General features: G+C 45.0%; 1 pseudogene; it reads left to right on the forward strand.

The window, feature by feature from the left end:
* The first annotated feature begins 1,055 nt into the window (after positions 1 to 1,055).
* LOC118679608 lies at positions 1,056 to 13,590 on the forward strand (annotated as a pseudogene).
* Positions 13,591 to 13,597: the final 7 nt, after the last annotated feature.

Below are 13,597 nucleotides of genomic sequence, written 5' to 3' on the forward strand. Positions count from 1 at the left end.
AGCCACAATCCCCACTGGTTTTTACAGTCAGAAGTTCTGAGGACTTGTCTTCCCAGCCCTAGAAGGCTTTGCTGGGGATTCTGGTGTGGGGCTGGGATCCCTTGTTCCTTAGGGGACATCCTGATAGCCAAGATATCTCTGCTGATTTTTATTTTATTATTATTATTTTTAGGCCTCATCTGAGGATATTTTTTTTTTTTTCCATTGAGAGCAGAAAGGAGGTTGGGAGGGGAGAGAGAGGAGAGAGAGAAACTTCGACGTGAGAGAGGCACATTGATTGGTTGCCTCCCACACGCGCCTGGATCTGGGCCGGGGATCAAACCTGCAACCCAGGTATGTGCCCTTGACCAGGAATCAAACCCACGACTCTTCAGTGCGAGGGCCGATGCTCTAAACACGGAGCAATGCGAGCCAATGCTGATTTTTAAAAATATTTTTTTATTGATTTCAGAGAGAGGAAGGGAGAGGGATGGAGAGAAACACCAAGCAGCTGCCTCCTGCATGCCCCCCAGTGGATATGGAGCCCGCAACCCCAGCATGTACCCTGACTGGGAATCGATCTGGCAAGGCCTTGGTCGGAAGGTCCATGCTCAACCTTTGAGCCTAGCACACGTTGCCTCCTTTAGGTTTAGTGTCACCTGGTGGCCAGTGAGGGATCTGAGAGAAGGTAACTGGCGGCATTTTCTGTCACTCTGGTTTGGTAGAGGGGTAGGTTCGAAATGAACTTGTGCCTCTTTCAGGCGGTCTACCATAGGACCTCCCAAAGCACCATGGACCCAGGGCCTGCAGAGGTCGCCCCTTTTTGCAGTCCTTCGCTGAGTGGCGCCCCAGGGACCAGCCCACGTCCTCTTGACCGCCCCGCCCACTTTGGCCCCGCCCCACCGGTCTTCTGGCTCCGCCCACTTCGGCCCCGCCCCTCCGGTCCTTCTGGCCCCGCCCCACCCCCTCGGGCCATAGCCTGCCCAGCTGGGCTGCGTCCCGGAGCCCGGACTCTCCGTCTGGCAGGTACCAGTCCCCTCTCCGACCCGGGTCAAACCCGCGAAGACCCTGGCGCCATGTGGTGGGCGTCTGGGGCCGCGCTCCAAACCCCCGGGGCGCCCCGCCAGCTCCGGAGGTGCCTGTCCACACCGTCCCGTTCCTCGCCACCGTCCCGCTCCTGGACATCAAAGCGGGAGGCTTGCGCCCCGGGAGCGGGTGACGCTGAGGGCCTCTGCTGCCAGCCACCGAGGCCGCCTCTTCGACTTGCTGTCCCACTTCGAGGCTGACGGCCGCGGGGGGCTGGACCTGGCCAGGGATCCGGCTCTGGGCGGGGACTTCGAGGGCGTGGAGCCCATGGGGCTCCTGGGGAGCCTCACGCCGGCGGGCTGCGGGGCCCCTGCCTCAGCCGGATGCCTAGGGGGGTGTTGAAAACCCGCTCAAAGTGGAGGTGACTGTCCACCGCGCGCCGCAGCAGACGGAGGGGCCGCTGGGCCCGGCGCTGGCCTCGGACCGGGTGCGGTGCTGGTCCTCCAGCCCCGAGCTGTCCCGCGTTCGGCTGCAGACGGCAGCGTGCGGGGCATCTTCCTGCTGCCCCGAGGGGCGTGAGCACGCCTTTCCCCAAGAGGGCCTTGCAGGGGCTTTAGGGCATACACTTACCAAAGCTGATGGCTTGGCTAGCTGATTTGTCCTCTGAAAACAAAGCGAGCGTCATAATTTCTTTATTTCTCTAATTGGTGGCTGGGATTTCGATGTGAATTTATCTGCCCACCCTCCAAATTCCTAGTGCTGCAGACACTTCCTTGGGAGCATATACCTTCTGATTTTGCTGTGTTAAACATGATGGCTGTAAAGTTTCTAGCGTTAAATGCTGGTTTGCCTATCTCTAGTAGGCAGAGCTTTGTGTTCATTTAACTTTCGCCATTATCATATCTTGGAAAACATGCCGAGAATAGTGATACATATCTGTCTTTCATTGGTGTCTTGCTCAAGCCCCAAAGTGACTGAAATTCATATATATATATATATATATATATATATCTATATATATATATATATATATATGAAGGCCCGGTGCACAAAAATTTGTGCACTCGAGGGGAAGGAGGGGTCCCTCAGCCCGGTCTGTGCCCTCTCCCAGTCTGGGACACCTCGGGAGATAACGACCTGCTGGCTTAGGCCTGCTCCCGGGTGGCAGAGGGCAGGCCCAATCCCTAGGTGCAGCCCCTGGTCGGGCTCAGAGCAGGGCCCATTGGGGAGTTGGGGCACCTCCCCTGTCATGCACAGAGCAGGGCGGATCGGGGAGGTTGCGATGCCACCCTCAGTCACGCTCAGGGTAGAGCTGATTGGGAGGTTGGGGCACCGCCCCCTGTCACACTCAAGGCAGGGTCAATGGGGAGGTTGCGGCACCACCCCCTGTCACACACAGAGCAGGGCCAATCAGGGGGTTGTGGCTCCTTACCCTGTCACGCACCGAGCAGGGCCCATCAGGGGGTTGGGGAGCTCCCCCCTGTCATGCACACAGCAGGGCCCATCAAGAGGTTGGGGAGCTCCCTCCTGTCACACACAGAGCAGGGCGGATCAGGGGGTTGGGGCGCCGCCACTGTCACACTCAGGGCAGGGCCGATGGGGAGGTTATGGCTCTACCCCGTCACACACACAGAGCAGGGCCCGTGTGGGGGGTGGGGGGGGTTGGGGCGCCGCATCCTGTCACACACAGAGCAGGGCCAATCAGGGGGTTGGGGAGCTCCCCCCTATCAGGCACAGAGCAGGGCTGATCTGGGGGTTGAGGCGCCTTCCCCTGTCACGAACAGAGCAGGGCCGATAGGGAGGTTGTGGCCCCACCCCCTGTCACACACAGAGCTGCAGGGCAATCAGGGGGTTTGGGCGCTGCCTCCTGTCACGCTGATCCCGGTGCTGGGAGGCCTTGTGGCTCCGCTGATCCCGGTGCTGGGAGGCATATTACCCTTTTACTATATAGGATAGAGGCCTGGTGCATGGGTGGGAGCCGGCTGGTTTGCCCTGAAGGGTGTCCTGGATCAGGGTGGGGGTCCCCACTGGGGTGCCTGGCCAGCCTGGGGGAGGGGATGATGGCTGTTTGCAGCTGGTCACACACCCTTCAGGGTGGGGGTCCCCACTGGGGTGCCTGGCCAGTCTGGGTGAGGGGCTGAGGGCTGTTTTCAGGCTGGCGGGTGACTGAAGCTCCCAACCGCTCCTTTTTTTCTTTTTTATTTTATTCTGGGCCAGCTTTAGCTCTGAGGCTCCAGCTCTTAGGCCTCTGCTGCTGAAAGCAGGTTTCTGGCCTTTGTTTACCTTCTGTATTTGAAACAATGTTGTGATCCTGCTGGCTGAAGCCCGGCGACTAAAGCAGGTTTCTGGGGTTTTGTTTAGCTTCTATATTTGTAACATAGTTGCTTAGAGTTGCAGCTCAGAGGCCGGCAGCGGCAGGCGGGGAAAGTTGGAATCCTCCGTCACTGAAGCAAGCAAGCCTCATGTTCGCTTCCAGCTGCCTGGCTGCCGGCCGCCATCTTGGCTGGCAGTTAATTTGCATATCTCCCTGATTAGCCAATGGGAAGGGTAGCGGTCGTACACTAATTACCATGTTTCTCTTTTATTAGATAGGATTACGTATGTATATATATATATAATATGACATATATAATATATATAATATATTTTTATTGATTTTAGAGAAGAAGGGAAAGGGAGAGAGAAATGGAACATCAATGATGAGAGAGAATCTTTGATCAGCTGCCTCCTGCACGCCTCCTACTGGGGATGGAGCCCTCAACCTGGGCATATGCCCTGACATGGAATTGAACCTTGACCTCTTGGTTCAGAGTTGGACATTCAACCACTGAGCCACACAGGCCAGATTGAAGTCCTATTATATCGTTCACGCTTTTATACTGGCTTCATGGTAGGGTAAAGATGACTTTTCTTTTTTAATTTATTTATTTGAGAGAGAGAAATAAGAGAGAGAAACATCTATTTGTTGTTCCATTTATTTATGCATTCATTGGTTGATTCTAATATATGCCCTGACTGGGGATCCAACCTGAAACCTTGGCCTGTTGGGAGGATAATCTGACCAACTGAGCTACCCAGCCAGGGCCAAAGATAACATTTTTTGTTGTTATCTGACATTCTCTAATGCCTTGGAGACCTTCACCGTAATGAGAAAACTGTTTCATTGCTCATTTCATACATCAAAGAACAACTTTATATTATACATGAGAAAACTGAGGCCTAAAGTATTTTAACCAAATCACACAGCTAGGTGATGGTAAAATCAGCGTGCAGTAAAACTCTTTGAGCTCCAAACTATGACCTTCTCCATAAATACAGGCTAAGTGAAACAATGAGTGAAATATTAAGGTTTTTGTTTTTTTTTAAACTCAGTTTAGCATAACCCCTACTCTCACCCTCAGGATTCTTAGGGACAACTAAGAATCTTTTTTAAAATATATTTTTATTGATTTCAGAGAGGAAGGGAGAGAGGGAGAGAGAGATAGAAACATCAATGATGAGAGAGAATCATTGATTGGCTGCCTCCTGCACATCCCTCACTGGGGATCAAACCCACAACCTGGGCAGGTGCCATGACGGAATGGAACCTTGACCTCCTGGTTCATAGGTCCATGCTCAACCACTGAGCCATGCCTTCCAGGCCTAAGAATGTGGGAGGGGGGGGGCGGGGGGAGGGGGGAAGGACAGCTTTTAAAAAATAGCCAATAAAGCCCTAGCCGGTTTTGCTCAGTGGATAGCGCATTGGCCTCTAGACTGAAGGGTCCCGGGTTCAATTCCGGTCAAAGGCACTTACCTGTGTTGCAGGCTCCTGGCCCTGGTTGGGGGCATGCAGGAGCCAACCAATCAATGTGTGTCCCTCTCACATTGGTGTTTCTCTCTGTTTTCCTCTTCCTTCCACTCTCTCTAAAAATCAATGGAGCCCTAGCTGGTTTGTCTCAGTGGATAGAGCATCAGCCTGTGGACCACTGGGTCCCGAGTTCAATTCTGGCCTAAGGGCACATGCTCAAGTTGCAGGTTCGGTCCCCAGTGGGGGTGGGGGGGTGCAGGAGGCAGCTGATTGGTGATTCTCTCTCATCATTGATGTTTCCATCTCTTTCTCTCCCTTCCTCTCTGAAATCAATAAAGAAATATATTTTAAAAATCAATAGAAAAATATCCTGGGGTGAGGATTATAAAAAAAATAATAAAATAAAATAGCCAATAATATCCTAGCAAATTTACATATCAGGGATTAAATTACTGAGTTGAAACAAAATAATTAAGTTCGTTGTGTTCTGTTTTTGCTTTTTAAAAACTTTTTTATTTTTAACTTCTATTTTTTTAATGTGGTAAATCCAATTAATATTTTGAAGCCTGTGGTTGCAAACTCTATTACCAGACTGATTTGAGGGTCTGTATGTTATATCTTTTTCATGGTTTGCTTTAGGCTTCTGAAATTAATCTTGAGTCCAGAAATGATTAAAGTTTATCTAATTTTAAAAAGAACAGATCAAGATATACTGAGATATCTGAATGTTAAGAAAACCACCTTAGGAGAGAACCAAGATGGCGGCATAGGTTAACACCAGAGTTTGCTGCCTCGAACAACCACTTCAAAAATACAACTAAAAGACAGAATGGACATCATCCAGAACCACAGGAGGGCTGGCTGAGTGGAAGTTCTACAACTAGGAGGAAAGAGAATATCATACCCAGACTCAGAGGAGGTGCAGTGCTGAAGTGAAATACTCAGGTACGGAGTGCGCGCAGAGCAGGCTGGTGGCTGAGGGCGCGGTTGTCTTTTCCAATCGGGAGGGAGTCTCAGATTCTGAGCTCCAGATCCGGGCGAGTCTCTAGGGACCCAGACTCAAACAGGAGAATCAGGACTGTCTGGCTTCGGTTGGAACTCGAAGGCAGCTTTCTCTCCGAGGTTTGCAGCGGTTGCTGGGACTCTGAGAGGCAGAGCCCCCAGGACGGGACTGAGAGCAGCCATAACTGCTCGCTCCGCCTGCCCTGTAGATCCCCTGGGACTTGCCCCGCCCAAGCCCTGCACAGAGCCATTTGCCGGATAGCCTCAGGCAAAGGCTAGATTAGCACCTCCCTAGAGGACAGAAGTTCTCTCACTGCAGACACAGCTGATTCTCACAGCCACTTGGCCTGGAGCTCAAATCCCCTCTAGTATTACCTACAACAATCAAGGCTTAACTACAACAAGACTGCGCACAAAGACCACTAGGGGGTGCACCAAGAAAGCATAAAAAATTGTGGAGACAAAGAAACAGGACGCAAATGTCAGAAATGGAAGATATAGACCTCAAAACCACACTTTTAAGGTCTTTCAATAATTTTCTAAAAACTGCCGATAAATGTAGTGAGATCCTCAAGAAATCTAATGAGACCCTCGATGTTGTGATAAAGAACCAACTAGAAATTAAGCATACACTGACTGAAATAAAGAATATTATACAGACTCCCAACAGCAGACCAGAGGAGCGCAAGAATCAAGTCAAAGATTTGAAATGCGAAGAAGCAAAAAACACCCAACCGGAAAAGCAAAATGAAAAAAGAATCCGAAAATACGAAGATAGTGTAAGGAGCCTCTGGGACAGCTTCAAGCGTACCAACATCAGAATTATAGGGGTGCCAGGAGATGAGAGAGAGCAAGACATTGAAAACCTATTTGAAGAAATAATGACAGAAAACTTCCCCCACCTGGTGAAAGAGATAGACTTACAGGTCCAAGAAGCGCAGAGAACCCCAAACAAAAGGAATCCAAAGAGGACCACACCAAGACACATCATAATTAAAATGCCAAGAGCAAAAGACAAAGAGAGAATCTTAAAAGCAGCAAGAGAAAGAAACTCAGTTACCTACAAGGGAGTACCCATACGACTGTCAGCTGATTTCTCAACAGAAACTTTGCAGGCCAGAAGGGAGTGGCAAGAAATATTCAAAGTGATGAATACCAAGAACCTACAACCAAGATTACTTTATCCAGCAAAGCTATCATTCAGAATTGAAGGTCAGATAAAGAGCTTCACAGATAAGGAAAAGCTAAAGGAGTTCATCACCACCAAACCAGTACTATATGAAATGCTGAAAGGTATCCTTTAAGAAGAGGAAGAAGAAGAGAAAGATAAAGATACAAATTATGAACAAGAAATATGCATCTACCAACAAGTGAATAAATAATCTGATGAACAGAATGAACTGGTGATTATAATAGAATCAGGGACATAGAAAGGGAATGGACTGACTATTCTTGGGGGGGAAAGGGGTGTGGGAGATGAGGGAAGAGACTGGACAAAACTCGTGCACCTATGGATGAGGACAGTGGGTGGGGAGTGAGGGCGGAGGGTGGGGCGGGAACTGGGAGGAGGGGAGTTATGGGGGGAAAAAAGAGGAACAAATGTAATAATCTGAACAATAAATATTTAATTATAAAAAAAAAGAAGAAAGAAAAAAAGAAAACCACCTTATAAAAATCACTGCCTTAATATCTACACCCTAGCTTTCACTTGGATAGACCTAATTCAGTGGTTCTCAACCTTCCTAATGCCGCGACCCTTTAATACAGTTCCTCATGTTGTGGTGACCCCCAATTTCATTGTTACAAATTGAACATAATTAAAGCATAGTGATTAATCACAAAAACAGTATGTAATTATATATATGTTTTCTGATGGTCTTAGGTGTGAAAGGGTCGTTCGACCCCCAAAGGGGTTGCGACCCACAGGTTGAGAACCGCTGACCTAATTCATTTCTAGATTTGAAAACTTAGAACTGGCCTCTGGTCCTGGGACTTCAGATCTCTTAATTTTGTTTCTATCTTTAAGTTCTTGCCTTTTATTTTTGTAGATTTGCCTGGCACTTTTAATTGGAAAACCACAGAAACTTATTTCTGAAAAACACTAAGAGGCAATTAGCTGAGAAATTCTTCTCTTGGAATGGTGAAGAATAGCACAATCTCCATTAGGAATGTTGAAACAGATAACAGATCAACATAAGGAGGATATTAGTTTGACATTTTACTATACATATTGTTCACTTTATATTACACCTTCATTAAACCTTTAAAATAGTTTAAACCTTGTTAAATTATGGATTTGTTGACTCTGTATCTTAAGTTCACTGCAAAGTCAAACGGCCCTTTAAAATGCATATCTTTTTAAAAACGAGGTATTATACTTTCATAACTCAAAGACTGCAGAACTGGTTGCTTAGATTTATTGGTACTTACACTTGAAACCAAAACACTTCTATACCTTTGGTGCTAATTTTTGTATTTTTTCAATTTCCCAATAACTTTCTCGTTGGGGAAAATATAAAAACATTTTATACTTACAGCTTCAAAATAGCCCAAACAAGAATTTGTTTCACCCACACAGCCCTGGCCGACGTGGCTCAGTTGGTTGACAGTCATCCCGTGCCCTGAGAGGTGGTTGGTTCTCTGGTTAAATTCCGTCAGGACACATGCTTGGGTTTCCAGCTCGATCCCCAGTAGGGGGTGTGCAGGAGACAGCCAATTGATTTTGATTGATGTTTCTCTCTCATCCATGTTTCTCTCTCTCCCTCTCCCTTCCTCTCTCTCTCTAAAGTCAACAAAAATATAAAAAAACAACAACAACCATACAACCTGCAACAATAATGCTATTTCAACCAAAACAGATGTTTTCTTTCAAAGCAAATAGGCAGATGTTTAAAAAAAAGATAAATGATACCATTAGAATTTGGCTTAGAAAATGTTAGCTGGGTATCACAGTTTATTAAATATTCTGTCACTTAATTCAAGATTAATCCTGTTTCCTGGTTTATAGGAGATGGTCCTTTTCCTGGTTTGATTGATATGTTCGGAGACAGAGGATTGAATGAATCTTGAGCAAGTCTCCTGGCTTGTCGAGGTTTTGCTGCTCTGGCTTTGCCATTTTTTGGCTATGAAGATCTACCTCCAATTATGAAGGACTTAAATTTAGATTACTTTGAGGAGGCAGCTAAATTTGTGCAAAGTCATCCAAAGGTGAGTGGGATGCCAGAGAGAAATGTATTTAAAATAAAGCCATTAGCGCTAGGAGAGAGTGAATATAGAAAGTGGTACTAGTGGGTTGGAAGGTATCTGTAACAAATACCAAATATGCTTTCTTTTTCTCTCTCCTTCTTTGTCTTTTTCTTGAATCTTCAGGTCAAAGGTCCAAACATTGGAGTGATTGTTTCTGGGAAAGGGGCAGAGTTGGCCCTTTCCATGGCTAGCTTTCTCCCAAATATAGCTGCAGTTGTGAGCATCAATGGCTGCATCTCTAACACAGCTACTTCCCTTACATGTGGTGGACTGATTCTGCCGGGACTGCTTTTAACCTGGACAAAATCTCTGCTACCAATTCAAGGGCATATGATATTAAAGAAGCGCTGGAGGACCCCTTGGATCCAGCCTATCAGGAAAGCCGTATCCCCCTTGAAAAAGCCAGTGCCCATTTCCTTTTTATCGTTGGAGAGGATGACAGGCATTGGAAGAGCTCTGTGTATGCTGACATAGCTGTGAATCACCTCACAGAGTATGGGAAGACAAATTTCACTCTTTTAAGCTACCCTAATGCTGGCCACAGAATAGATCACCCTTACAGCCCCTTTTTCTCTGCAGCCCTGGACCCGGTATTAGGGGTTCCTGTTTTAGGAAATGGGCAGCTCAAAGCTCATGCTGTTGCTCAGATTGAGTCTTGGAAGAAGATCTTGGAGTTTTTGCACTTGAATCTGGGATAACGTCTTGCAAACTAGACAGTTAAATTTAAAATATGCTCAGGACAAATTAGGGGACAGATTGGATATTTTTGACAAATGATGACTGAGATCTGGACTTCTCATGGCCTCGGCAAGCTTTTAAAAGAAGTAAAAACACTCACTTCAAGTTCATCAGAGCCTGTAGCTTCGGTACTATCCATGTTTCTCCATGTTTGTTTGAGCTTGAACTCAAGGTAATTGCTAAAAAACTGGTTTTTAATCTGCCATTTACCCACCCTTCCAAGGATTAAAAAAAAAAAGGTATAATTAGTTTGCTATATCTGTCCCATAGGTTTTACAACTGTTTTGAACAAGATAAATATAGGTCCTTGGTTTTACAATAGGGAACAATTGGCCTATGATAACTTGCTCATAACAGTCAGAGGCTGGAATGAATTCTAACAAGATAACTTGGAGGCTAATTGGTGGTAGACTGAACTCATAGAATCCTTTCTGTTGTTAATCAGATTTTGATATTTTTCTAGTTGCCACCCATTCTAGGATCTTTAAGAAAAGTTAGAAATCCCAAGATGCTGCTTTAAAAATGGCATCCAGTTACTAAGACATACTTAGATTCTCTACAGTGTGTTTATCTCTGTATTTGTACTTTTAAAAAAAACCTTTTCTTCACACTAGGTTTCTTTTGTTCCTTTTTTTGGTTGTTTGTTTGTTTGTTTTTCAATCCTCACCCGAGGATATTTTTCCATTGATTTTTAGGGAGAGTGGAAGAGAGAGGGAAAGACAGAGAGAAACATCAATGTGAGAGAAATACATCGATTGGTTGCCTCCTGCAGGAGCCCTGATCAGGGCCTGGGCCAGGGAGGAGCCTACAACCCAGGTAAGTGCCCTTGACCAGAATCGAACCTGGGACCCTTTCGTCTGCAGGCTGATGCTCTATCCACTGAGCAAAACAGGCTAGGGCCATAGTAGGTTTCAAAAATATATTTAAAACTAGGTAGATTACAGGTTCTAGTCCCATGTAGCAATGTAATTATCTCCAGGGAAGACAGAACTCATCACCTACCTTTCACCACCTTCACCAAAAATTAATTACAATTTGTTAGGTAAGCCTTACTTATTTAAATAATCTTAGCTGAATTTCTGAAAATTTATTCTAAACTTTAATATGTGTAGAGCCCAGCCGGCGTGATTCAGTGGTTGAACGTCAATCTATGAACCAGGAGGTTATAGTTCGATTCCCGGTCAGGACACATGCCCAGGTTGCAGGCTCGATCCCCAGTAGGGGGCATGAAGGATGAGGTCGATCAATTATTCTTTCTCATCATTGATGTTTCTCTCTCTCTCTGAAATCAATAAATGTTTTTTATTGATTTCAGAGAGAGGAAGGAAGAGAGAGAGAGAAACATCATCGATGAGAGAGAATCATGGATCTGCTTGCCTCCTCCATACCCCCTAGTGGGGATCGAGCCTGCGACCCAGGCATGTGCCCTTGACCAGAATTGAAACTGAGACCCTTCAGTCCACAGGCTGATGCTCTATACACTCAGCCAAACTGGCCAGGGCTGTATATATATTTTTAAAAGATAAAATGTGTGTAGAATTAGCAAATATTAAAAGTTCTGGCCCTCATCATAATTTTTTTCATATACTTGAGGGGGGAAATGAAGGTATTAATTACTAGACTTTGCTTTTGGTTGATCAGTGGAGCTTGTGGTCAAAACTATATTTTGGGTTCTTCTTGGCAGAAAATGAAGTATTGTCACCCTAATTTGTAGTATTAATAGTTCACCCAAAATTAGCATTATTTTTATTGTTTCAAATTATTAACATACCCACACATCCTCCTGAATTTTGAGTTATTCATATAAGATTTTTTAGAGGATTATTTTATTTTTTAAAATATATTTTTATTGATTTCAGAGAGGAAGGAAGAGGGAGAGAGAGATAGTATCATCAATGATGAGAGGAACTCATTGATGTGCTGCCTCCTGCACACCCCCTACTGGGGATCGAGCCCACAACCCAGGCATATGCCCTTGACAGGAATCAAACCCGGGACCCTTCAGTCTGCAGGCTGATGCTCTAGCCACTGAGCCGAACCAGCTAGGACAAAAGAGGACTATTTTAAAACAGACCAATAACAGTGAGGGGAGGAACTGGCTTTTCAGCAAATAACTATAATGAGAATCATAATCTGTGAAATTGACTATTGAAATTTGATACAATACTCATTCTAATTTGAATTTATACATCTCTTGACTTAATAACCTAAGAATTATTCACTCTATTAGGTGATAAAGTGTTTTTTTAAAAATTTTAGCTATTTTGCTAAATTTCTAATCATTTAATTGTGACAATTTTTCTCTTTTATTTGATTCACATTCTTGTTTAAAAATTAAAGGCTTCTTAACATATTTGGTTTTCTATCATTTCAAACTATGTATTTTATCTATACTTTTCAAAAGGTCTGCTATATTTTTTAAAATTTGGGGACACTGTTTTAATAATAATTTTAACTTTTCTCTCAACTTTCTGTTATCCAGGCCTGCAACAAGAGCAAATGGACCCAAGCCATATTCTCTGGTGAACAGCTTTTGGAATCTATTTCGTCATTTTGCAGGGTTTAAAAGAACAGAGAAAGGATCCAAGTTATATAATTCTTTTTCCTTTTCCTGTGTGAATATGTGTGTGTGTGTGTGTGTGTGTGTGTGTGTGTGGTGTGTGTGTGTGTGAATATTTTTAACCTTTGAGGATGTGAAACTCAAAATGCACTTGATGGGAAATATACCAAGATATTGTGAATTAATTTGCAGAGACAAGAAAATTTCTGTTTATATAGTGGTAAATAGTTTATATACAGCACATAAAAGATATTCATGACATGTAGAAATAATGTTCTCAGCAATCATGAAGATTGGGGTAATCTGTAGTTTTGAGTAAAAGAAATACTCTGCTGGGTTATGAGCTATGTTTAAGAATTAGATTCCATTACAACCACATCAACAAAAACAGGTTTTTGCAGGAGAATAATAATTCTAGTTTGGAGAGTGTAGACAGGTTTGAAGATCTGGGAAAAAAAAGTCACAGAGGTAGGAAAAGTGAGCCAGCTGTGTGTGGGCTTAGGAAAGAAGTTACAGAGGCAAAAGTAGGGCCCTTGGAGCTTGGGAAAGAGGAAGTTAAAGGTAACACACCTGGGGTGAAGAAGAGGAGGAAGGGAGAGCATTTATCTGGAGGTCTCTGGGGAGGATCCCAATAAAATAGTCCTCAGCTTTTCAGGTGTGTCCTTTCAGGGTTGTGGTTTCTGCTGATTGGCCGGTACCAGGGCAGGGGTCATAGTCAATGAACTGGTCCAGACGTCAGCCATGGCATCGCTTGTCTGGTTTTGCTGCTTTTCTAGGCTTGGAGCTGAAGCACAACTGAGGCCTAGATGTTATCGCTAGATGTTACCTTCATGCTAGAGCCCGTCTGGGAGTCAAATGGGGCCACTCTTCCAATCCTTGTTCCTCCTCTAAGGGAGTCTACTGCATAACAAGTGACATGCCAGGGGAGGAAAGGTCAGGGGAGGGCCCGAATGGAAATTGCATGACCTGCAATATGGAAAGGTCAGGGGGTCTAAACTGAAAGAAAGTTTACCCCCGGGGGCAAGGTCCTTGTTTTACCAGTTTTGCCTGTTGCTAGGTACCCGGGGCTTTCCACACTGGTGACCTTCTGTACCTGGCCCATCGTCCTTGCTCTGCTCATGTCTAACTGTCTACACACAAGAACAAAGTTGGATATGTCATAAATATACATTTTTATTTTCTCCAGTAAAATTTTTACTTTTTCCTAGTTTTATAAATGTGATTGTTACGTCTTTGAAAATGAAATTTGGATGAGGACA

Source organism: Myotis myotis, unplaced genomic scaffold (genome assembly GCF_014108235.1).
Source record: "Myotis myotis isolate mMyoMyo1 unplaced genomic scaffold, mMyoMyo1.p scaffold_m19_p_1, whole genome shotgun sequence".
Lineage (NCBI taxonomy): Eukaryota > Metazoa > Chordata > Mammalia > Chiroptera > Vespertilionidae > Myotis > Myotis myotis.